Below are 25,442 nucleotides of genomic sequence, written 5' to 3' on the forward strand. Positions count from 1 at the left end.
TGATAAGTTTTATAAAGCAGAGTCACAACTCACATGTGCTGGTAATAAATATGTTACAGTGGGCAAACAATGGAAGGGGTGAGGCCCCACCAGACATTATAACTCCAACATCTCTATGTTAAAAAGCATTTCTAGGCAATATCTAGCCTCTGAAAAAAATATGCAAGATCCACCGATAAATCTGGCAAAAGTCCCTAACATTTTGTGCATACTTGTGCACTTACCAGAATGTAGAGCCACCTTGTAGCTGTCGAAGGTAATTGCTGCTCCCAAAATGTTTTATCAGAAGGCAAGTTGAGAGGAATCCTAGAGGCAGATGTCCATGGAAAGAGCCGCTCACTGCAGCAGGAATGTTGGATGCTTCAAATTCGCAGAGTTTCCTGTCCAACGTCCACTCACGTCCCGAACGCTCCCAAACGCTCAAAAGCCTCAGCCCTCACCGGGTAGATCTCTGGCTCCCAGGTAAAGCCAAATCCTGAGCATGCTAGTGCTAGGATCACAGAGAGAGAGAGAGAGAGAGAGAGAGGGTTCAAGACCTGCTGTCTTGATAAAGGTCTGAAACGGCTAGTGCCTAAGAGTGTCTGACTTTCAGTTATGACTGATTGTGGAAGGGGAAGATGAAGTTTTTCTGCACCCAGCATGCCTTGCAATATACTTATGCAAATGAGGTGAGAGCCGGACCAATCCCACGCTACTCTGCTTAATGCTCCCTATCTGCATAAAAAGAACACTTTCACAACAGAGCAGAGTGGCGCAGCGGAAGCGTGCTGGGCCCATAACCCAGAGGTCGATGGATCGAAACCATCCTCTGCTAATTTTGCTTGATTTTCCTTCCAAGGACCAAGCTGTCTTTTCCACGCTGACAGCAAGGAAAAGCACAAGCTTGTGCCAGCTATGTGAGAAAAGACTTCTCAAATATCTGTGTCTGCTGAAATACAAGAGAGGGATCGTCAAAGGTTCCACCCTGTACTTTGAAAGTAAAGACACACAATAATAAGCATAAATGACTGGTGGGACCTTCAAACACTTTAATGGGCAGGCTTTGAATTTCATTCTTCCCTTTTTGTTCTGCTCTTATCTATCTCCTTGGCAATTAATTGAATGTTCTGCATTTCTCTTCCCTGTTTTGCTTCCCATGCTGCCTCTATATATTCTTATCTATTATTTGTAATGCAGCTTTCCATTCTTCTCTTCTGCACAGCTTTGTCCTTGGTTTCAATCCCAGTTCCTTACCCTCTGCAAAAAACTGTCTATTGCTTTTCATGTTGGTATCTAAACCAAATGCACAATTCAAGCTGGTGCAATATAGTCATTGAACTCAGGGTCCTAATGTTTAGAACCGAGAGCACACAGATCAGAGGGCGTTGGTGGTATAGTGGTGAGCATAGCTGCCTTCCAAGCAGTTGACCCGGGTTCGATTCCCGGCCAACGCAGTACAAATACTAATATATTCTGCAAGAAGGATATATTTTAATGCAACATGTCACAAAATGGAAATATAATGAACAGATTAATCAGCCGTTATATAAAAAATAAACAAATATGTAGGCAAGCATCTCAATCGCCCCTTCTGCTATATTCATTGTCCTAATATATGATAAGTTTCATAAAGCAGAGTCACCACTCACATGTGCTGATAAAAAATATTTACAGTGGGCAGACAATGAAAGGGCTGAGGCCCGACCACACATTATAACTCCAGCATCTCTATGTTAAAAAGCATTTCCTAGGCAATATCTAGCCTCTGAAAACAATATGCAAGATCCATCGATAAATCTGGCAAAAGTCGCCAACATTTTGTGCATACTTGTGCCCTCACCTGAATGTAGCGCCACCTTGTAGACGTCGGAGGTAACTGCAGCTCAAAAAATGTTTCATCAGAGGGCAAGTTTAGAGGAATCCAAAAGGCAGATGTCCATGGAAAGATCCTCCGACTGCAGCAGGAAGGTTGGATGCTTCAAATTTACACAGTTTCCAGTCCAACGTCCTCTCATGTACCGAACGCTCCCAAACGCTCAAAAGCCTTACACCGGGCAAGCCCTCACCGGGTAGATCTCTGGCTCCCAGGTAAAGCCAAATCCTGAGCATGCTAGCACTAGGATCACAGAGAGAGAGACAGAGAGCGTCGGAGAGCTGCTGTCTTGATAAAGGCCTGAAACGGCTAGTGCCTAAGAGGGTCTGGACTTTCAGTTATGACTGATTGTGAGAGGGGAAGATGAAGATTTTCTGCACCCAGCATGCCTTGCGATATAATTCGGCAAATGAGGTGAGAGCCCGACCAATCCCACTTCACTCCTATGAATGCCTCCTCATCTGCATAAAGAGAACACTTTCACAAACGAGCAGAGTGGCGCAGCGGAAGCGTGCTGGGCCCATAACCCAGAGGTCGATGGATCGAAACCATCCTCTGCTAATTTTGCTTGATTTTCCTTCCAAGGACCAAGCTGTCATTTCCACACTGCCAGAAAGGAAAAGCGCAAGCTTGTGCCAGCTATGTGAAAAAAGACTTCTCAACTATCTATGTCTGTGTAATACAAGAGTGTTCGTGAAAGGATCAACCCTGTACTTTGAAAGCAAAGACACACAACTATAACCATAAATGACTGGTGGGAGCTTCACACAACTTTCTGGGCATGCTTTGAATTTCATTCTTCCCTTTTTTTCTGCTCTTATCTATCTCCTGGGCATTTCATGGAATGTTCTCTCTTTCTCTTCCCTGCTTTGCTTCCCATGCTGCCTATATATGCTGATTTCTACTATTTGTACTGTTGCTTTTCATTTCTTCTCTTCTGCACAACTTTGTCCTTGGTTTCAATCCCCAGTTCCTTACCCTCTGCAAAAAACGTTCTACTACTTCTCATGTTGGTATCTAAACCAAATGCACCATTGAAGCTGTTGCAAGATAGTCATTGATTTCGGCAACGTAATATTTAGAACCGAGAGCACACACATCGGAGGGCGTTGGTGGTATAGTGGTGAGCATAGCTGCTTCCCAAGCAGTTGACCGGGGTTCGATTCCCGGCCAACGCAGTGAAAATGCTTATATATTCTGCAAGCAGGATATATTTTAATGCAACATGTCACAAAATGGAAATTTCATGTACAGATTAATCAGCCATATATAAAAAAATAAACAAATACATAGGCAAACATCTCAATCGCACCTTCTGATACATTCATTGTCCTAATATATGATAAGTTTTATAAAGCAGAGTCACAACTCACATGTGCTGGTAATAAATATGTTACAGTGGGCAAACAATGGAAGGGCTGAGGCCCGACCAGACATTATAACTCCAACATCTCTATGATAAAAAGCATTTCTAGGCAATATCTAGCCTCTGAAAAAAATATGCAAGATCCACCGATAAATCTGGCAAAAGTCCCTAACATTTTGTGCATACTTGTGCACTTACCAGAATGTAGAGCCACCTTGTAGCTGTCGAAGGTAATTGCTGCTCCCAAAATGTTTTATCAGAAGGCAAGTTGAGAGGAATCCTAGAGGCAGATGTCCATGGAAAGAGCCGCTCACTGCAGCAGGAATGTTGGATGCTTCAAATTCGCAGAGTTTCCTGTCCAACGTCCCGAACGCTCCCAAACGCTCAAAAGCCTCACACCGGGCAAGCCCTCACCGGGTAGATCTCTGGCTCCCAGGTAAAGCCAAATCCTGAGCATGCTAGTGCTAGGATCACAGAGAGAGAGAGAGAGAGAGAGAGAGAGAGGGTTCAAGACCTGCTGTCTTGATAAAGGTCTGAAACGGCTAGTGCCTAAGAGTGTCTGACTTTCAGTTATGACTGATTGTGAGAGGGGAAGATGAAGTTTTTCTGCACCCAGCATGCCTTGCAATATACTTATGCAAATGAGGTGAGAGCCGGACCAATCCCACGCTACTCTGCTTAATGCTCCCTATCTGCATAAAAAGAACACTTTCACAACAGAGCAGAGTGGCGCAGCGGAAGCGTGCTGGGCCCATAACCCAGAGGTCGATGGATCGAAACCATCCTCTGCTAATTTTGCTTGATTTTCCTTCCAAGGACCAAGCTGTCTTTTCCACGCTGACAGCAAGGAAAAGCACAAGCTTGTGCCAGCTATGTGAGAAAAGACTTCTCAAATATCTGTGTCTGCTGAAATACAAGAGAGGGATCATCAAAGGATCCACCCTGTACTTTGAAAGTAAAGACACACAATAATAAGCATACATGACTGGTGGGACCTTCAAACACTTTTATGGGCAGGCTTTGAATTTCATTCTTCCCTTTTTGTTCTGCTCTTATCTATCTCCTGGGCAATTAATTGAATGTTCTGTATTTCTCTTCCCTGTTTTGCTTCCCATGCTGCCTTTATATATTCTTATCTATTATTTGTAATGCAGCTTTCCATTCTTCTCTTCTGCACAGCTTTGTCCTTGGTTTCAATCCCAGTTCCTTACCCTCTGCAAAAAACTTTCTATTGCTTTTCATGTTGGTATCTAAACCAAATGCACCATTCAAGCTGGTGCAAGATAGTCATTGAACTCAGGGTCCTAATGTTTAGAACCGAGAGCACACAGATCAGAGGGCGTTGGTGGTATAGTGGTGAGCATAGCTGCCTTCCAAGCAGTTGACCCGGGTTCGATTCCCGGCCAACGCAGTACAAATACTAATATATTCTGCAAGCAGGATATATTTTAATGCAACATGTCACAAAATGGAAATATAATGAACAGATTAATCAGCCGTTATACAAAAAATAAACAAATATGTAGGCAAGCATCTCAATCGCCCCTTCTGCTATATTCATTGTCCTAATATATGATAAGTTTCATAAAGCAGAGTCACCACTCACATGTGCTGATAAAAAATATTTACAGTGGGCAGACAATGAAAGGGCTGAGGCCCAACCACACATTATATTTCCAGCATCTCTATGTTAAAAAGCATTTCCTAGGCAATATCTAGCCTCTGAAAACAATATGCAAGATCCATCGATAAATCTGGCAAAAGTCGCCAACATTTTGTGCATACTTGTGCCCTCACCTGAATGTAGCGCCACCTTGTAGACGTTGGAGGTAACTGCAGCTCAAAAAATGTTTCATCAGAGGGCAAGTTTAGAGGAATCCAAAAGGCAGATGTCCATGGAAAGATCCTCCGACTGCAGCAGGAAGGTTGGATGCTTCAAATTTACACAGTTTCCAGTCCAACGTCCTCTCATGTACCGAACGCTCCCAAACGCTCAAAAGCCTTACACCGGGCAAGCCCTCACCGGGTAGATCTCTGGCTCCCAGGTAAAGCCAAATCCTGAGCATGCTAGCACTAGGATCACAGAGAGAGAGACAGAGAGCGTCGGAGAGCTGCTGTCTTGATAAAGGCCTGAAACGGCTAGTGCCTAAGAGGGTCTGGACTTTCAGTTATGACTGATTGTGAGAGGGGAAGATGAAGATTTTCTGCACCCAGCATGCCTTGCGATATAATTAGGCAAATGAGGTGAGAGCCCGACCAATCCCACTTCACTCCTATGAATGCCTCCTCATCTGCATAAAGAGAACACTTTCACAAACGAGCAGAGTGGCGCAGCGGAAGCGTGCTGGGCCCATAACCCAGAGGTCGATGGATCGAAACCATCCTCTGCTAATTTTGCTTGATTTTCCTTCCAAGGACCAAGCTGTCATTTCCACACTGCCAGAAAGGAAAAGCGCAAGCTTGTGCCAGCTATGCGAAAAAAGACTTCTCAACTATCTATGTCTGTGTAATACAAGAGTGTTCGTGAAAGGATCAACCCTGTACTTTGAAAGCAAAGACACACAACTATAACCATAAATGACTGGTGGGAGCTTCACACAACTTTCTGGGCATGCTTTGAATTTCATTCTTCCCTTTTTTTCTGCTCTTATCTATCTCCTGGGCATTTCATGGAATGTTCTCTCTTTCTCTTCCCTGCTTTGCTTCCCATGCTGCCTATATATGCTGATTTCTACTATTTGTACTGTTGCTTTTCATTTCTTCTCTTCTGCACAACTTTGTCCTTGGTTTCAATCCCCAGTTCCTTACCCTCTGCAAAAAACGTTCTACTACTTCTCATGTTGGTATCTAAACCAAATGCACCATTGAAGCTGTTGCAAGATAGTCATTGATTTCGGCAACGTAATATTTAGAACCGAGAGCACACACATCAGAGGGCGTTGGTGGTATAGTGGTGAGCATAGCTGCTTCCCAAGCAGTTGACCCGGGTTCGATTCCCGGCCAACGCAGTGAAAATGCTTATATATTCTGCAAGCAGGATATATTTTAATGCAACATGTCACAAAATGGAAATTTCATGTACAGATTAATCAGCCATATATAAAAAAATAAACAAATACATAGGCAAACATCTCAATCGCACCTTCTGATACATTCATTGTCCTAATATATGATAAGTTTTATAAAGCAGAGTCACAACTCACATGTGCTGGTAATAAATATGTTACAGTGGGCAAACAATGGAAGGGGTGAGGCCCCACCAGACATTATAACTCCAACATCTCTATGTTAAAAAGCATTTCTAGGCAATATCTAGCCTCTGAAAAAAATATGCAAGATCCACCGATAAATCTGGCAAAAGTCCCTAACATTTTGTGCATACTTGTGCACTTACCAGAATGTAGAGCCACCTTGTAGCTGTCGAAGGTAAATGCTGCTCCCAAAATGTTTTATCAGAAGGCAAGTTGAGAGGAATCCTAGAGGCAGATGTCCATGGAAAGAGCCGCTCACTGCAGCAGGAATGTTGGATGCTTCAAATTCGCAGAGTTTCCTGTCCAACGTCCCAAACGCTCCCAAACGCTCCCAAAAGCCTCACACCGGGCAAGCCCTCACCGGGTAGATCTCTGGCTCCCAGGTAAAGCCAAATCCTGAGCATGCTAGTGCTAGGATCACAGAGAGAGAGAGAGAGAGGGTTCAAGACCTGCTGTCTTGATAAAGGTCTGAAACGGCTAGTGCCTAAGAGTGTCTGACTTTCAGTTATGACTGATTGTGAGAGGGGAAGATGAAGTTTTTCTGCACCCAGCATGCCTTGCAATATACTTATGCAAATGAGGTGAGAGCCGGACCAATCCCACGCTACTCTGCTTAATGCTCCCTATCTGCATAAAAAGAACACTTTCACAACAGAGCAGAGTGGCGCAGCGGAAGCGTGCTGGGCCCATAACCCAGAGGTCGATGGATCGAAACCATCCTCTGCTAATTTTGCTTGATTTTCCTTCCAAGGACCAAGCTGTCTTTTCCACGCTGACAGCAAGGAAAAGCACAAGCTTGTGCCAGCTATGTGAGAAAAGACTTCTCAAATATCTGTGTCTGCTGAAATACAAGAGAGGGATCATCAAAGGATCCACCCTGTACTTTGAAAGTAAAGACACACAATAATAAGCATACATGACTGGTGGGACCTTCAAACACTTTTATGGGCAGGCTTTGAATTTCATTCTTCCCTTTTTGTTCTGCTCTTATCTATCTCCTGGGCAATTAATTGAATGTTCTGTATTTCTCTTCCCTGTTTTGCTTCCCATGCTGCCTCTATATATTCTTATCTATTATTTGTAATGCAGCTTTCCATTCTTCTCTTCTGCACAGCTTTGTCCTTGGTTTCAATCCCAGTTCCTTACCCTCTGCAAAAAACTTTCTATTGCTTTTCATGTTGGTATCTAAACCAAATGCACCATTCAAGCTGGTGCAAGATAGTCATTGAACTCAGGGTCCTAATGTTTAGAACCGAGAGCACACAGATCAGAGGGCGTTGGTGGTATAGTGGTGAGCATAGCTGCCTTCCAAGCAGTTGACCCGGGTTCGATTCCCGGCCAACGCAGTACAAATACTAATATATTCTGCAAGCAGGATATATTTTAATGCAACATGTCACAAAATGGAAATATAATGAACAGATTAATCAGCCGTTATACAAAAAATAAACAAATATGTAGGCAAGCATCTCAATCGCCCCTTCTGCTATATTCATTGTCCTAATATATGATAAGTTTCATAAAGCAGAGTCACCACTCACATGTGCTGATAAAAAATATTTACAGTGGGCAGATAATGAAAGGGCTGAGGCCCAACCACACATTATAACTCCAGCATCTCTATGTTAAAAAGCATTTCCTAGGCAATATCTAGCCTCTGAAAACAATATGCAAGATCCATCGATAAATCTGGCAAAAGTCGCCAACATTGTGTGCATACTTGTGCCCTCACCTGAATGTAGCGCCACCTTGTAGACGTTGGAGGTAACTGCAGCTCAAAAAATGTTTCATCAGAGGGCAAGTTTAGAGGAATCCAAAAGGCAGATGTCCATGGAAAGATCCTCCGACTGCAGCAGGAAGGTTGGATGCTTCAAATTTACACAGTTTCCAGTCCAACGTCCTCTCATGTACCGAACGCTCCCAAAGGCTCAAAAGCCTTACACCGGGCAAGCCCTCACCGGGTAGATCTCTGGCTCCCAGGTAAAGCCAAATCCTGAGCATGCTAGCACTAGGATCACAGAGAGAGAGACAGAGAGCGTCGGAGAGCTGCTGTCTTGATAAAGGCCTGAAACGGCTAGTGCCTAAGAGGGTCTGGACTTTCAGTTATGACTGATTGTGAGAGGGGAAGATGAAGATTTTCTGCACCCAGCATGCCTTGCGATATAATTAGGCAAATGAGGTGAGAGCCCGACCAATCCCACTTCACTCCTATGAATGCCTCCTCATCTGCATAAAGAGAACACTTTCACAAACGAGCAGAGTGGCGCAGCGGAAGCGTGCTGGGCCCATAACCCAGAGGTCGATGGATCGAAACCATCCTCTGCTAATTTTGCTTGATTTTCCTTCCAAGGACCAAGCTGTCATTTCCACACTGCCAGAAAGGAAAAGCGCAAGCTTGTGCCAGCTATGTGAAAAAAGACTTCTCAACTATCTATGTCTGTGTAATACAAGAGTGTTCGTGAAAGGATCAACCCTGTACTTTGAAAGCAAAGACACACAACTATAACCATAAATGACTGGTGGGAGCTTCACACAACTTTCTGGGCATGCTTTGAATTTCATTCTTCCCTTTTTTTCTGCTCTTATCTATCTCCTGGGCATTTCATGGAATGTTCTCTCTTTCTCTTCCCTGCTTTGCTTCCCATGCTGCCTATATATGCTGATTTCTACTATTTGTACTGTTGCTTTTCATTTCTTCTCTTCTGCACAACTTTGTCCTTGGTTTCAATCCCCAGTTCCTTACCCTCTGCAAAAAACGTTCTACTACTTCTCATGTTGGTATCTAAACCAAATGCACCATTGAAGCTGTTGCAAGATAGTCATTGATTTCGGCAACGTAATATTTAGAACCGAGAGCACACACATCAGAGGGCGTTGGTGGTATAGTGGTGAGCATAGCTGCTTCCCAAGCAGTTGACCCGGGTTCGATTCCCGGCCAACGCAGTGAAAATGCTTATATATTCTGCAAGCAGGATATATTTTAATGCAACATGTCACAAAATGGAAATTTCATGTACAGATTAATCAGCCATATATAAAAAAATAAACAAATACATAGGCAAACATCTCAATCGCACCTTCTGATACATTCATTGTCCTAATATATGATAAGTTTTATAAAGCAGAGTCACAACTCACATGTGCTGGTAATAAATATGTTACAGTGGGCAAACAATGGAAGGGGTGAGGCCCCACCAGACATTATAACTCCAACATCTCTATGTTAAAAAGCATTTCTAGGCAATATCTAGCCTCTGAAAAAAATATGCAAGATCCACCGATAAATCTGGCAAAAGTCCCTAACATTTTGTGCATACTTGTGCACTTACCAGAATGTAGAGCCACCTTGTAGGTGTCGAAGGTAATTGCTGCTCCCAAAATGTTTTATCAGAAGGCAAGTTGAGAGGAATCCTAGAGGCAGATGTCCATGGAAAGAGCCGCTCACTGCAGCAGGAATGTTGGATGCTTCAAATTCGCAGAGTTTCCTGTCCCACGTCCACAACGCTCCCAAACGCTCAAAAGCCTCACACCGGGCAAGCCCTCACCGGGTAGATCTCTGGCTCCCAGGTAAAGCCAAATCCTGAGCATGCTAGTGCTAGGATCACAGAGAGAGAGAGAGAGAGAGAGAGAGGGTTCAAGACCTGCTGTCTTGATAAAGGTCTGAAACGGCTAGTGCCTAAGAGTGTCTGACTTTCAGTTATGACTGATTGTGAGAGGGGAAGATGAAGTTTTTCTGCACCCAGCATGCTTTGCAATATACTTATGCAAATGAGGTGAGAGCCGGACCAATCCCACGCTACTCTGATTAATGCTCCCTATCTGCATAAAAAGAACACTTTCACAACAGAGCAGAGTGGCGCAGCGGAAGCGTGCTGGGCCCATAACCCAGAGGTCGATGGATCGAAACCATCCTCTGCTAATTTTGCTTGATTTTCCTTCCAAGGACCAAGCTGTCTTTTCCACGCTGACAGCAAGGAAAAGCACAAGCTTGTGCCAGCTATGTGAGAAAAGACTTCTCAAATATCTGTGTCTGCTGAAATACAAGAGAGGGATCATCAAAGGATCCACCCTGTACTTTGAAAGTAAAGACACACAATAATAAGCATAAATGACTGGTGGGACCTTCAAACACTTTTATGGGCAGGCTTTGAATTTCATTCTTCCCTTTTTGTTCTGCTCTTATCTATCTCCTGGGCAATTAATTGAATGTTCTGTATTTCTCTTCCCTGTTTTGCTTCCCATGCTGCCTCTATATATTCTTATCTATTATTTGTAATGCAGCTTTCCATTCTTCTCTTCTGCACAGCTTTGTCCTTGGTTTCAATCCCAGTTCCTTACCCTCTGCAAAAAACTTTCTATTGCTTTTCATGTTGGTATCTAAACCAAATGCACCATTCAAGCTGGTGCAAGATAGTCATTGAACTCAGGGTCCTAATGTTTAGAACCGAGAGCACACAGATCAGAGGGCGTTGGTGGTATAGTGGTGAGCATAGCTGCCTTCCAAGCAGTTGACCCGGGTTCGATTCCCGGCCAACGCAGTACAAATACTAATATATTCTGCAAGCAGGATATATTTTAATGCAACATGTCACAAAATGGAAATATAATGAACAGATTAATCAGCCGTTATATAAAAAATAAACAAATATGTAGGCAAGCATCTCAATCGCCCCTTCTGCTATATTCATTGTCCTAATATATGATAAGTTTCATAAAGCAGAGTCACCACTCACATGTGCTGATAAAAAATATTTACAGTGGGCAGACAATGAAAGGGCTGAGGCCCGACCACACATTATAACTCCAGCATCTCTATGTTAAAAAGCATTTCCTAGGCAATATCTAGCCTCTGAAAACAATATGCAAGATCCATCGATAAATCTGGCAAAAGTCGCCGACATTTTGTGCATACTTGTGCCCTCACCTGAATGTAGCGCCACCTTGTAGACGTCGGAGGTAACTGCAGCTCAAAAAATGTTTCATCAGAGGGCAAGTTTAGAGGAATCCAAAAGGCAGATGTCCATGGAAAGATCCTCCGACTGCAGCAGGAAGGTTGGATGCTTCAAATTTACACAGTTTCCAGTCCAACGTCCTCTCATGTACCGAACGCTCCCAAACGCTCAAAAGCCTTACACCGGGCAAGCCCTCACCGGGTAGATCTCTGGCTCCCAGGTAAAGCCAAATCCTGAGCATGCTAGCACTAGGATCACAGAGAGAGAGACAGAGAGCGTCGGAGAGCTGCTGTCTTGATAAAGGCCTGAAACGGCTAGTGCCTAAGAGGGTCTGGACTTTCAGTTATGACTGATTGTGAGAGGGGAAGATGAAGATTTTCTGCACCCAGCATGCCTTGCGATATAATTAGGCAAATGAGGTGAGAGCCCGACCAATCCCACTTCACTCCTATGAATGCCTCCTCATCTGCATAAAGAGAACACTTTCACAAACGAGCAGAGTGGCGCAGCGGAAGCGTGCTGGGCCCATAACCCAGAGGTCGATGGATCGAAACCATCCTCTGCTAATTTTGCTTGATTTTCCTTCCAAGGACCAAGCTGTCATTTCCACACTGCCAGAAAGGAAAAGCGCAAGCTTGTGCCAGCTATGTGAAAAAAGACTTCTCAACTATCTATGTCTGTGTATCACAAGAGTGTTCGTGAAAGGATCAACCCTGTACTTTGAAAGCAAAGACACACAACTATAGCCATAAATGACTGGTGGGAGCTTCACACAACTTTCTGGGCATGCTTTGAATTTCATTCTTCCCTTTTTTTCTGCTCTTATCTATCTCCTGGGCATTTCATAGAATGTTCTCTCTTTCTCTTCCCTGCTTTGCTTCCCATGCTGCCTATATATGCTGATTTCTACTATTTGTACTGTTGCTTTTCACTTCTTCTCTTCTGCACAACTTTGTCCTTGGTTTCAATCCCCAGTTCCTTACCCTCTGCAAAAAACGTTCTACTACTTCTCATGTTGGTATCTAAACCAAATGCACCATTGAAGCTGTTGCAAGATAGTCATTGATTTCGGCAACGTAATATTTAGAACCGAGAGCACACACATCAGAGGGCGTTGGTGGTATAGTGGTGAGCATAGCTGCTTCCCAAGCAGTTGACCCGGGTTCGATTCCCGGCCAACGCAGTGAAAATGCTTATATATTCTGCAAGCAGGATATATTTTAATGCAACATGTCACAAAATGGAAATTTCATGTACAGATTAATCAGCCATATATAAAAAAATAAACAAATACATAGGCAAACATCTCAATCGCACCTTCTGATACATTCATTGTCCTAATATATGATAAGTTTTATAAAGCAGAGTCACAACTCACATGTGCTGGTAATAAATATGTTACAGTGGGCAAACAATGGAAGGGGTGAGGCCCCACCAGACATTATAACTCCAACATCTCTATGTTAAAAAGCATTTCTAGGCAATATCTAGCCTCTGAAAAAAATATACAAGATCCACCGATAAATCTGGCAAAAGTCCCTAACATTTTGTGCATACTTGTGCACTTACCAGAATGTAGAGCCACCTTGTAGCTGTCGAAGGTAATTGCTGCTCCCAAAATGTTTTATCAGAAGGCAAGTTGAGAGGAATCCTAGAGGCAGATGTCCATGGAAAGAGCCGCTCACTGCAGCAGGAATGTTGGATGCTTCAAATTCGCAGAGTTTCCTGTCCAACGTCCACAACGCTCCCAAACGCTCAAAAGCCTCACACCGGGCAAGCCCTCACCGGGTAGATCTCTGGCTCCCAGGTAAAGCCAAATCCTGAGCATGCTAGTGCTAGGATCACAGAGAGAGAGAGAGAGAGAGAGGGTTCAAGACCTGCTGTCTTGATAAAGGTCTGAAACGGCTAGTGCCTAAGAGTGTCTGACTTTCAGTTATGACTGATTGTGAGAGGGGAAGATGAAGTTTTTCTGCACCCAGCATGCCTTGCAATATACTTATGCAAATGAGGTGAGAGCTGGACCAATCCCACGCTACTCTGCTTAATGCTCCCTATCTGCATAAAAAGAACACTTTCACAACAGAGCAGAGTGGCGCAGCGGAAGCGTGCTGGGCCCATAACCCAGAGGTCGATGGATCGAAACCATCCTCTGCTAATTTTGCTTGATTTTCCTTCCAAGGACCAAGCTGTCTTTTCCACGCTGACAGCAAGGAAAAGCACAAGCTTGTGCCAGCTATGTGAGAAAAGACTTCTCAAATATCTGTGTCTGCTGAAATACAAGAGAGGGATCATCAAAGGATCCACCCTGTACTTTGAAAGTAAAGACACACAATAATAAGCATAAATGACTGGTGGGACCTTCAAACACTTTTATGGGCAGGCTTTGAATTTCATTCTTCCCTTTTTGTTCTGCTCTTATCTATCTCCTGGGCAATTAATTGAATGCTCTGTATTTCTCTTCCCTGTTTTGCTTCCCATGCTGCCTCTATATATTCTTATCTATTATTTGTAATGCAGCTTTCCATTCTTCTCTTCTGCACAGCTTTGTCCTTGGTTTCAATCCCAGTTCCTTACCCTCTGCAAAAAACTTTCTATTGCTTTTCATGTTGGTATCTAAACCAAATGCACCATTCAAGCTGGTGCAAGATAGTCATTGAACTCAGGGTCCTAATGTTTAGAACCGAGAGCACACAGATCAGAGGGCGTTGGTGGTATAGTGGTGAGCATAGCTGCCTTCCAAGCAGTTGACCCGGGTTCGATTCCCGGCCAACGCAGTACAAATACTAATATATTCTGCAAGCAGGATATATTTTAATGCAACATGTCACAAAATGGAAATATAATGAACAGATTAATCAGCCGTTATATAAAAAATAAACAAATATGTAGGCAAGCATCTCAATCGCCCCTTCTGCTATATTCATTGTCCTAATATATGATAAGTTTCATAAAGCAGAGTCACCACTCACATGTGCTGATAAAAAATATTTACAGTGGGCAGACAATGAAAGGGCTGAGGCCCGACCACACATTATAACTCCAGCATCTCTATGTTAAAAAGCATTTCCTAGGCAATATCTAGCCTCTGAAAACAATATGCAAGATCCATCGATAAATCTGGCAAAAGTCGCCAACATTTTGTGCATACTTGTGCCCTCACCTGAATGTAGCGCCACCTTGTAGACGTCGGAGGTAACTGCAGTTAAAAAAATGTTTCATCAGAGGGCAAGTTTAGAGGAATCCAAAAGGCAGATGTCCATGGAAAGATCCTCCGACTGCAGCAGAAAGGTTGGATGCTTCAAATTGACACAGTTTCCAGTCCAACGTCCTCTCACGTACCGAACGCTCCCAAACGCTCAAAAGCCTTACACCGGGCAAGCCCTCACCGGGTAGATCTCTGGCTCCCAGGTAAAACCAAATCCTGAGCATGCTAGCACTAGGATCACAGAGAGAGAGACAGAGAGCGTCGGAGAGCTGCTGTCTTGATAAAGGCCTGAAACGGCTAGTGCCTAAGAGGGTCTGGACTTTCAGTTATGACTGATTGTGAGAGGGGAAGATGAAGATTTTCTGCACCCAGCATGCCTTGCGATATAATTAGGCAAATGAGGTGAGAGCCCGACCAATCCCACTTCACTCCTATGAATGCCTCCTCATCTGCATAAAGAGAACACTTTCACAAACGAGCAGAGTGGCGCAGCGGAAGCGTGCTGGGCCCATAACCCAGAGGTCGATGGATCGAAACCATCCTCTGCTAATTTTGCTTGATTTTCCTTCCAAGGACCAAGCTGTCATTTCCACACTGCCAGAAAGGAAAAGCGCAAGCTTGTGCCAGCTATGTGAAAAAAGACTTCTCAACTATCTATGTCTGTGTAATACAAGAGTGTTCGTGAAAGGATCAACCCTGTACTTTGAAAGCAAAGACACACAACTATAACCATAAATGACTGGTGGGAGCTTCACACAACTTTCTGGGCATGCTTTGAATTTCATTCTTCCCTTTTTTTCTGCTCTTATCTATCTCCTGGGCATTTCATGGAATGTTCTCTCTTTCTCTTCCCTGCTTTGCTTCCCATGCTGCCTATATATGCTGATTTCTACTATTTGTACTGTTGCTTTTCATTTCTTCTCTTCTGCACAACTTTGTCCTTGGTTTCAATCCCCAGTTCCTTACCCTCTGCAAAAAACGTTCTACTACTTCTCATGTTGGTATCTAAACCAAATGCACCATTGAAGCTGTTGCAAGATAGTCATTGATTTCGGCAACGTAATATTTAGAACCGAGAGCACACACATCAGAGGGCGTTGGTGGTATAGTGGTGAGCATAGCTGCTTCCCAAGCAGTTGACCCGGGTTCGATTCCCGGCCAAAGCAGTGAAAATGCTTATATATTCTGCAAGCAGGATATATTTTAATGCAACATGTCACAAAATGGAAATTTCATGTACAGATTAATCAGCCATATATAAAAAAATAAACAAATACATAGGCAAACATCTCAATCGCACCTTCTGATACATTCATTGTCCTAATATATGATAAGTTTTATAAAGCAGAGTCACAACTCACATGTGCTGGTAATAAATATGTTACAGTGGGCAAACAATGGAAGGGGTGAGGCCCCACCAGACATTATAACTCCAACATCTCTATGTTAAAAAGCATTTCTAGGCAATATCTAGCCTCTGAAAAAAATATGCAAGATCCACCGATAAATCTGGCAAAAGTCCCTAACATTTTGTGCATACTTGTGCACTTACCAGAATGTAGAGCCACCTTGTAGCTGTCGAAGGTAATTGCTGCTCCCAAAATGTTTTATCAGAAGGCAAGTTGAGAGGAATCCTAGAGGCAGATGTCCATGGAAAGAGCCGCTCACTGCAGCAGGAATGTTGGATGCTTCAAATTCGCAGAGTTTCCTGTCCAACGTCCACTCACGTCCCGAACGCTCCCAAACGCTCAAAAGCCTCACACCGGGCAAGCCCTCACCGGGTAGATCTCTGGCTCCCAGGTAAAGCCAAATCCTGAGCATGCTAGTGCTAGGATCACAGAGAGAGAGAGAGAGAGAGAGAGGGTTCAAGACCTGCTGTCTTGATAAAGGTCTGAAACGGCTAGTGCCTAAGAGTGTCTGACTTTCAGTTATGACTGATTGTGAGAGGGGAAGATGAAGTTTTTCTGCACCCAGCATGCCTTGCAATATACTTATGCAAATGAGGTGAGAGCCGGACCAATCCCACGCTACTCTGCTTAATGCTCCCTATCTGCATAAAAAGAACACTTTCACAACAGAGCAGAGTGGCGCAGCGGAAGCGTGCTGGGCCCATAACCCAGAGGTCGATGGATCGAAACCATCCTCTGCTAATTTTGCTTGATTTTCCTTCCAAGGACCAAGCTGTCTTTTCCACGCTGACAGCAAGGAAAAGCACAAGCTTGTGCCAGCTATGTGAGAAAAGACTTCTCAAATATCTGTGTCTGCTGAAATACAAGAGAGGGATCATCAAAGGATCCACCCTGTACTTTGAAAGTAAAGACACACAATAATAAGCATAAATGACTGGTGGGACCTTCAAACACTTTTATGGGCAGGCTTTGAATTTCATTCTTCCCTTTTTGTTCTGCTCTTATCTATCTGCTGGGCAATTAATTGAATGTTCTGTATTTCTCTTCCCTGTTTTGCTTCCCATGCTGCCTCTATATATTCTTATCTATTATTTGTAATGCAGCTTTCCATTCTTCTCTTCTGCACAGCTTTGTCCTTGGTTTCAATCCCAGTTCCTTACCCTCTGCAAAAAACTTTCTATTGCTTTTCATGTTGGTATCTAAACCAAATGCACCATTCAAGCTGGTGCAAGATAGTCATTGAACTCAGGGTCCTAATGTTTAGAACCGAGAGCACACAGATCAGAGGGCGTTGGTGGTATAGTGGTGAGCATAGCTGCCTTCCAAGCAGTTGACCCGGGTTCGATTCCCGGCCAACGCAGTACAAGTACTAATATATTCTGCAAGCAGGATATATTTTAATGCAACATGTCACAAAATGGAAATATAATGAACAGATTAATCAGCCGTTATATAAAAAATAAACAAATATGTAGGCAAGCATCTCAATTGCCCCTTCTGCTATATTCATTGTCCTAATATATGATAAGTTTCATAAAGCAGAGTCACCACTCACATGTGCTGATAAAAAATATTTACAGTGGGCAGACAATGAAAGGGCTGAGGCCCGACCACACATTATAACTCCAGCATCTCTATGTTAAAAAGCATTTCCTAGGCAATATCTAGCCTCTGAAAACAATATGCAAGATCCATCAATAAATCTGGCAAAAGTCGCCAACATTTTGTGCATACTTGTGCCCTCACCTGAATGTAGCGCCACCTTGTAGACGTCGGAGGTAACTGCAGCTCAAAAAATGTTTCATCAGAGGGCAAGTTTAGAGGAATCCAAAAGGCAGATGTCCATGGAAAGATCCTCCGACTGCAGCAGGAAGGTTGGATGCTTCAAATTTACACAGTTTCCAGTCCAACTTCCTCTCATGTACCGAACGCTCCCAAACGCTCAAAAGCCTTACACCGGGCAAGCCCTCACCGGGTAGATCTCTGGCTCCCAGGTAAAGCCAAATCCTGAGCATGCTAGCACTAGGATCTCAGAGAGAGAGACAGAGAGCGTCGGAGAGCTGCTGTCTTGATAAAGGCCTGAAACGGCTAGTGCCTAAGAGGGTCTGGACTTTCAGTTATGACTGATTGTGAGAGGGGAAGATGAAGATTTTCTGCACCCAGCATGCCTTGCGATATAATTAGGCAAATGAGGTGAGAGCCCGACCAATCCCACTTCACTCCTATGAATGCCTCCTCATCTGCATAAAGAGAACACTTTCACAAACGAGCAGAGTGGCGCAGCGGAAGCGTGCTGGGCCCATAACCCAGAGGTCGATGGATCGAAACCATCCTCTGCTAATTTTGCTTGATTTTCCTTCCAAGGACCAAGCTGTCATTTCCACACTGCCAGAAAGGAAAAGCGCAAGCTTGTGCCAGCTATGTGAAAAAAGACTTCTCAACTATCTATGTCTGTGTAATACAAGAGTGTTCGTGAAAGGATCAACCCTGTACTTTGAAAGCAAAGACACACAACTATAACCATAAATGACTGGTGGGAGCTTCACACAACTTTCTGGGCATGCTTTGAATTTCATTCTTCCCTTTTTTTTCTGCTCTTATCTATCTCCTGGGCATTTCATGGAATGTTCTCTCTTTCTCTTCCCTGCTTTGCTTCCCATGCTGCCTATATATGCTGATTTCTACTATTTGTACTGTTGCTTTTCATTTCTTCTCTTCTGCACAACTTTGTCCTTGGTTTCAATCCCCAGTTCCTTACCCTCTGCAAAAAACGTTCTACTACTTCTCATGTTGGTATCTAAACCAAATGCACCATTGAAGCTGTTGCAAGATAGTCATTGATTTCGGCAACGTAATATTTAGAACCGAGAGCACACACATCAGAGGGCGTTGGTGGTATAGTGGTGAGCATAGCTGCTTCCCAAGCAGTTGACCCGGGTTCGATTCCCGGCCAAAGCAGTGAAAATGCTTATATATTCTGCAAGCAGGATATATTTTAATGCAACATGTCACAAAATGGAAATTTCATGTACAGATTAATCAGCCATATATAAAAAAATAAACAAATACATAGGCAAACATCTCAATCGCACCTTCTGATACATTCATTGTCCTAATATATGATAAGTTTTATAAAGCAGAGTCACAACTCACATGTGCTGGTAATAAATATGTTACAGTGGGCAAACAATGGAAGGGGTGAGGCCCCACCAGACATTATAACTCCAACATCTCTATGTTAAAAAGCATTTCTAGGCAATATCTAGCCTCTGAAAAAAATATGCAAGATCCACCGATAAATCTGGCAAAAGTCCCTAACATTTTGTGCATACTTGTGCACTTACCAGAATGTAGAGCCACCTTGTAGCTGTCGAAGGTAATTGCTGCTCCCAAAATGTTTTATCAGAAGGCAAGTTGAGAGGAATCCTAGAGGCAGATGTCCATGGAAAGAGCCGCTCACTGCAGCAGGAATGTTGGATGCTTCAAATTCGCAGAGTTTCCTGTCCAACGTCCACTCACGTCCCGAACGCTCCCAAACGCTCAAAAGCCTCACACCGGGCAAGCCCTCACCGGGTAGATCTCTGGCTCCCAGGTAAAGCCAAATCCTGAGCATGCTAGTGCTAGGATCACAGAGAGAGAGAGAGAGAGAGAGAGAGGGTTCAAGACCTGCTGTCTTGATAAAGGTCTGAAACGGCTAGTGCCTAAGAGTGTCTGACTTTCAGTTATGACTGATTGTGAGAGGGGAAGATGAAGTTTTTCTGCACCCAGCATGCCTTGCAATATACTTATGCAAATGAGGTGAGAGCCGGACCAATCCCACGCTACTCTGCTTAATGCTCCCTATCTGCATAAAAAGAACACTTTCACAACAGAGCAGAGTGGCGCAGCGGAAGCGTGCTGGGCCCATAACCCAGAGGTCGATGGATCGAAACCATCCTCTGCTAATTTTGCTTGATTTTCCTTCCAAGGACCAAGCTGTCTTTTCCACGCTGACAGCAAGGAAAAGCACAAGCTTGTGCCAGCTATGTGAGAAAAGACTTCTCAAATATCTGTGTCTGCTGAAATACAAGAGAGGGATCATCAAAGGATCCACCCTGTACTTTGAAAGTAAAGACACACAATAATAAGCATAAATGACTGGTGGGACCTTCAAACACTTTTATGGGCAGGCTTTGAATTTCATTCTTCCCTTTTTGTTCTGCTCTTATCTATCTGCTGGGCAATTAATTGAATGTTCTGTATTTCTCTTCCCTGTTTTGCTTCCCATGCTGCCTCTATATATTCTTATCTATTATTTGTAATGCAGCTTTCCATTCTTCTCTTCTGCACAGCTTTGTCCTTGGTTTCAATCCCAGTTCCTTACCCTCTGCAAAAAACTTTCTATTGCTTTTCATGTTGGTATCTAAACCAAATGCACCATTCAAGCTGGTGCAAGATAGTCATTGAACTCAGGGTCCTAATGTTTAGAACCGAGAGCACACAGATCAGAGGGCGTTGGTGGTATAGTGGTGAGCATAGCTGCCTTCCAAGCAGTTGACCCGGGTTCGATTCCCGGCCAACGCAGTACAAGTACTAATATATTCTGCAAGCAGGATATATTTTAATGCAACATGTCACAAAATGGAAATATAATGAACAGATTAATCAGCCGTTATATAAAAAATAAACAAATATGTAGGCAAGCATCTCAATTGCCCCTTCTGCTATATTCATTGTCCTAATATATGATAAGTTTCATAAAGCAGAGTCACCACTCACATGTGCTGATAAAAAATATTTACAGTGGGCAGACAATGAAAGGGCTGAGGCCCGACCACACATTATAACTCCAGCATCTCTATGTTAAAAAGCATTTCCTAGGCAATATCTAGCCTCTGAAAACAATATGCAAGATCCATCGATAAATCTGGCAAAAGTCGCCAACATTTTGTGCATACTTGTGCCCTCACCTGAATGTAGCGCCACCTTGTAGACGTCGGAGGTAACTGCAGCTCAAAAAATGTTTCATCAGAGGGCAAGTTTAGAGGAATCCAAAAGGCAGATGTCCATGGAAAGATCCTCCGACTGCAGCAGGAAGGTTGGATGCTTCAAATTTACACAGTTTCCAGTCCAATGTCCTCTCATGTACCGAACGCTCCCAAACGCTCAAAAGCCTTACACCGGGCAAGCCCTCACCGGGTAGATCTCTGGCTCCCAGGTAAAGCCAAATCCTGAGCATGCTAGCACTAGGATCTCAGAGAGAGAGACAGAGAGCGTCGGAGAGCTGCTGTCTTGATAAAGGCCTGAAACGGCTAGTGCCTAAGAGGGTCTGGACTTTCAGTTATGACTGATTGTGAGAGGGGAAGATGAAGATTTTCTGCACCCAGCATGCCTTGCGATATAATTAGGCAAATGAGGTGAGAGCCCGACCAATCCCACTTCACTCCTATGAATGCCTCCTCATCTGCATAAAGAGAACACTTTCACAAACGAGCAGAGTGGCGCAGCGGAAGCGTGCTGGGCCCATAACCCAGAGGTCGATGGATCGAAACCATCCTCTGCTAATTTTGCTTGATTTTCCTTCCAAGGACCAAGCTGTCATTTCCACACTGCCAGAAAGGAAAAGCGCAAGCTTGTGCCAGCTATGTGAAAAAAGACTTCTCAACTATCTATGTCTGTGTAATACAAGAGTGTTCGTGAAAGGATCAACCCTGTACTTTGAAAGCAAAGACACACAACTATAACCATAAATGACTGGTGGGAGCTTCACACAACTTTCTGGGCATGCTTTGAATTTCATTCTTCCCTTTTTTTCTGCTCTTATCTATCTCCTGGGCATTTCATGGAATGTTCTCTCTTTCTCTTCCCTGCTTTGCTTCCCATGCTGCCTATATATGCTGATTTCTACTATTTGTACTGTTGCTTTTCATTTCTTCTCTTCTGCACAACTTTGTCCTTGGTTTCAATCCCCAGTTCCTTACCCTCTGCAAAAAACGTTCTACTACTTCTCATGTTGGTATCTAAACCAAATGCACCATTGAAGCTGTTGCAAGATAGTCATTGATTTCGGCAACGTAATATTTAGAACCGAGAGCACACACATCAGAGGGCGTTGGTGGTATAGTGGTGAGCATAGCTGCTTCCCAAGCAGTTGACCCGGGTTCGATTCCCGGCCAACGCAGTGAAAATGCTTATATATTCTGCAAGCAGGATATATTTTAATGCAACATGTCACAAAATGGAAATTTCATGTACAGATTAATCAGCCATATATAAAAAAATAAACAAATACATAGGCAAACATCTCAATCGCACCTTCTGATACATTCATTGTCCTAATATATGATAAGTTTTATAAAGCAGAGTCACAACTCACATGTGCTGGTAATAAATATGTTACAGTGGGCAAACAATGGAAGGGGTGAGGCCCCACCAGACATTATAACTCCAACATCTCTATGTTAAAAAGCATTTCTAGGCAATATCTAGCCTCTGAAAAAAATATGCAAGATCCACCGATAAATCTGGCAAAAGTCCCTAACATTTTGTGCATACTTGTGCACTTACCAGAATGTAGAGCCACCTTGTAGCTGTCGAAGGTAATTGCTGCTCCCAAAATGTTTTATCAGAAGGCAAGTTGAGAGGAATCCTAGAGGCAGATGTCCATGGAAAGAGCCGCTCACTGCAGCAGGAATGTTGGATGCTTCAAATTCGCAGAGTTTCCTGTCCAACGTCCACTCACGTCCCGAACGCTCCCAAACGCTCAAAAGCCTCACACCGGGCAAGCCCTCACCGGGTAGATCTCTGGCTCCCAGGTAAAGCCAAATCCTGAGCATGCTAGTGCTAGGATCACAGAGAGAGAGAGAGAGAGAGAGAGGGTTCAAGACCTGCTGTCTTGATAAAGGTCTGAAACGGCTAGTGCCTAAGAGTGTCTGACTTTCAGTTATGACTGATTGTGAGAGGGGAAGATGAAGTTTTTCTGCACCCAGCATGCCTTGCAATATACTTATGCAAATGAGGTGAGAGCCGGACCAATCCCACGCTACTCTGCTTAATGCTCCCTATCTGCATAAAAAGAACACTTTCACAACAGAGCAGAGTGGCGCAGCGGAAGCGTGCTGGGCCCATAACCCAGAGGTCGATGGATCGAAACCATCCTCTGCTAATTTTGCTTGATTTTCCTTCCAAGGACCAAGCTGTCTTTTCCACGCTGACAGCAAGGAAAAGCACAAGCTTGTGCCAGCTATGTGAGAAAAGACTTCTCAAATATCTGTGTCTGCTGAAATACAAGAGAGGGATCATCAAAGGATCCACCCTGTACTTTGAAAGTAAAGACACACAATAATAAGCATAAATGACTGGTGGGACCTTCAAACACTTTTATGGGCAGGCTTTGAATTTCATTCTTCCCTTTTTGTTCTGCTCTTATCTATCTCCTGGGCAATTAATTGAATGTTCTGTATTTCTCTTCTAGCCGCTTTCCATTCTTCTCTTCTGCACAGCTTTGTCCTTGGTTTCAATCCCAGTTCCTTACCCTCTGCAAAAAACTTTCTATTGCTTTTCATGTTGGTATCTAAACCAAATGCACCATTCAAGCTGGTGCAAGATAGTCATTGAACTCAGGGTCCTAATGTTTAGAACCGAGAGCACACAGATCAGAGGGCGTTGGTGGTATAGTAGTGAGCATAGCTGCCTTCCAAGCAGTTGACCCGGGTTCAATTCCCAGCCAACGCAGTACAAATACTAATATATTCTTAAAGCAGGATATATTTTAATGCAACATGTCACAAAATGGAAATATAATGAACAGATTAATCAGCCGTTATATAAAAAATAAACAAATATGTAGGCAAGCATCTCAATCGCCCCTTCTGCTATATTCATTGTCCTAATATATGATAAGTTTCATAAAGCAGAGTCACCACTCACATGTGCTGATAAAAAATATTTACAGTGGGCAGACAATGAAAGGGCTGAGGCCCGACCACACATTATAACTCCAGCATCTCTATGTTAAAAAGCATTTCCTAGGCAATATCTAGCCTCTGAAAACAATATGCAAGATCCATCGATAAATCTGGCAAAAGTCGCCAACATTTTGTGCATACTTGTGCCCTCACCTGAATGTAGCGCCACCTTGTAGACGTCGGAGGTAACTGCAGCTCAAAAAATGTTTCATCAGAGGGCAAGTTTAGAGGAATCCAAAAGGCAGATGTCCATGGAAAGATCCTCCGACTGCAGCAGGAAGGTTGGATGCTTCAAATTTACACAGTTTCCAGTCCAACGTCCTCTCATGTACCGAACGCTCCCAAACGCTCAAAAGCCTTACACCGGGCAAGCCCTCACCGGGTAGATCTCTGGCTCCCAGGTAAAGCCAAATCCTGAGCATGCTAGCACTAGGATCTCAGAGAGAGAGACAGAGAGCGTCGGAGAGCTGCTGTCTTGATAAAGGCCTGAAACGGCTAGTGCCTAAGAGGGTCTGGACTTTCAGTTATGACTGATTGTGAGAGGGGAAGATGAAGATTTTCTGCACCCAGCATGCCTTGCGATATAATTAGGCAAATGAGGTGAGAGCCCGACCAATCCCACTTCACTCCTATGAATGCCTCCTCATCTGCATAAAGAGAACACTTTCACAAACGAGCAGAGTGGCGCAGCGGAAGCGTGCTGGGCCCATAACCCAGAGGTCGATGGATCGAAACCATCCTCTGCTAATTTTGCTTGATTTTCCTTCCAAGGACCAAGCTGTCATTTCCACACTGCCAGAAAGGAAAAGCGCAAGCTTGTGCCAGCTATGTGAAAAAAGACTTCTCAACTATCTATGTCTGTGTAATACAAGAGTGTTCGTGAAAGGATCAACCCTGTACTTTGAAAGCAAAGACACACAACTATAACCATAAATGACTGGTGGGAGCTTCACACAACTTTCTGGGCATGCTTTGAATTTCATTCTTCCCTTTTTTTCTGCTCTTATCTATCTCCTGGGCATTTCATGGAATGTTCTCTCTTTCTCTTCCCTGCTTTGCTTCCCATGCTGCCTATATATGCTGATTTCTACTATTTGTACTGTTGCTTTTCATTTCTTCTCTTCTGCACAACTTTGTCCTTGGTTTCAATCCCCAGTTCCTTACCCTCTGCAAAAAACGTTCTACTACTTCTCATGTTGGTATCTAAACCAAATGCACCATTGAAGCTGTTGCAAGATAGTCATTGATTTCGGCAACGTAATATTTAGAACCGAGAGCACACACATCAGAGGGCGTTGGTGGTATAGTGGTGAGCATAGCTGCTTCCCAAGCAGTTGACCCGGGTTCGATTCCCGGCCAAAGCAGTGAAAATGCTTATATATTCTGCAAGCAGGATATATTTTAATGCAACATGTCACAAAATGGAAATTTCATGTACAGATTAATCAGCCATATATAAAA

At 43.6% G+C, this 25,442-nt stretch overlaps 14 non-coding genes across 14 annotated transcripts; all 14 read left to right on the forward strand.

Annotated features, from left to right (window-relative positions):
- The first annotated feature begins 1,361 nt into the window (after positions 1-1,361).
- TRNAG-UCC (transfer RNA glycine (anticodon UCC)) lies at positions 1,362-1,433 on the forward strand. Its single transcript has one exon. It is a non-coding gene; the product is annotated as a tRNA-Gly (tRNA).
- A 3,124-nt stretch (positions 1,434-4,557) lies between these two features.
- Positions 4,558-4,629, forward strand: TRNAG-UCC (transfer RNA glycine (anticodon UCC)). The gene has a single exon. It is a non-coding gene; the product is annotated as a tRNA-Gly (tRNA).
- Positions 4,630-6,154: 1,525 nt separating this feature from the next.
- On the forward strand, positions 6,155-6,226 carry TRNAG-CCC (transfer RNA glycine (anticodon CCC)). Its single transcript has one exon. It is a non-coding gene; the product is annotated as a tRNA-Gly (tRNA).
- Positions 6,227-7,743: 1,517 nt separating this feature from the next.
- Positions 7,744-7,815, forward strand: TRNAG-UCC (transfer RNA glycine (anticodon UCC)). The gene has a single exon. It is a non-coding gene; the product is annotated as a tRNA-Gly (tRNA).
- A 1,525-nt stretch (positions 7,816-9,340) lies between these two features.
- Positions 9,341-9,412, forward strand: TRNAG-CCC (transfer RNA glycine (anticodon CCC)). The gene has a single exon. It is a non-coding gene; the product is annotated as a tRNA-Gly (tRNA).
- A 1,523-nt stretch (positions 9,413-10,935) lies between these two features.
- TRNAG-UCC (transfer RNA glycine (anticodon UCC)) lies at positions 10,936-11,007 on the forward strand. The gene has a single exon. It is a non-coding gene; the product is annotated as a tRNA-Gly (tRNA).
- Positions 11,008-12,532: 1,525 nt separating this feature from the next.
- Positions 12,533-12,604, forward strand: TRNAG-CCC (transfer RNA glycine (anticodon CCC)). The gene has a single exon. It is a non-coding gene; the product is annotated as a tRNA-Gly (tRNA).
- Positions 12,605-14,123: 1,519 nt separating this feature from the next.
- On the forward strand, positions 14,124-14,195 carry TRNAG-UCC (transfer RNA glycine (anticodon UCC)). The gene has a single exon. It is a non-coding gene; the product is annotated as a tRNA-Gly (tRNA).
- A 1,525-nt stretch (positions 14,196-15,720) lies between these two features.
- On the forward strand, positions 15,721-15,792 carry TRNAG-CCC (transfer RNA glycine (anticodon CCC)). The gene has a single exon. It is a non-coding gene; the product is annotated as a tRNA-Gly (tRNA).
- A 1,531-nt stretch (positions 15,793-17,323) lies between these two features.
- On the forward strand, positions 17,324-17,395 carry TRNAG-UCC (transfer RNA glycine (anticodon UCC)). The gene has a single exon. It is a non-coding gene; the product is annotated as a tRNA-Gly (tRNA).
- Positions 17,396-18,921: 1,526 nt separating this feature from the next.
- Positions 18,922-18,993, forward strand: TRNAG-CCC (transfer RNA glycine (anticodon CCC)). Its single transcript has one exon. It is a non-coding gene; the product is annotated as a tRNA-Gly (tRNA).
- A 1,533-nt stretch (positions 18,994-20,526) lies between these two features.
- TRNAG-UCC (transfer RNA glycine (anticodon UCC)) lies at positions 20,527-20,598 on the forward strand. Its single transcript has one exon. It is a non-coding gene; the product is annotated as a tRNA-Gly (tRNA).
- Positions 20,599-22,123: 1,525 nt separating this feature from the next.
- On the forward strand, positions 22,124-22,195 carry TRNAG-CCC (transfer RNA glycine (anticodon CCC)). Its single transcript has one exon. It is a non-coding gene; the product is annotated as a tRNA-Gly (tRNA).
- Positions 22,196-25,273: 3,078 nt separating this feature from the next.
- On the forward strand, positions 25,274-25,345 carry TRNAG-CCC (transfer RNA glycine (anticodon CCC)). The gene has a single exon. It is a non-coding gene; the product is annotated as a tRNA-Gly (tRNA).
- The last annotated feature ends 97 nt before the right edge of the window (positions 25,346-25,442 follow it).

The sequence above is a fragment of the Lissotriton vulgaris genome, chromosome 2_1, assembly GCF_964263255.1.
Source record: "Lissotriton vulgaris chromosome 2_1, aLisVul1.2, whole genome shotgun sequence".
NCBI classification, from domain to species: Eukaryota; Metazoa; Chordata; class Amphibia; order Caudata; family Salamandridae; genus Lissotriton; species Lissotriton vulgaris.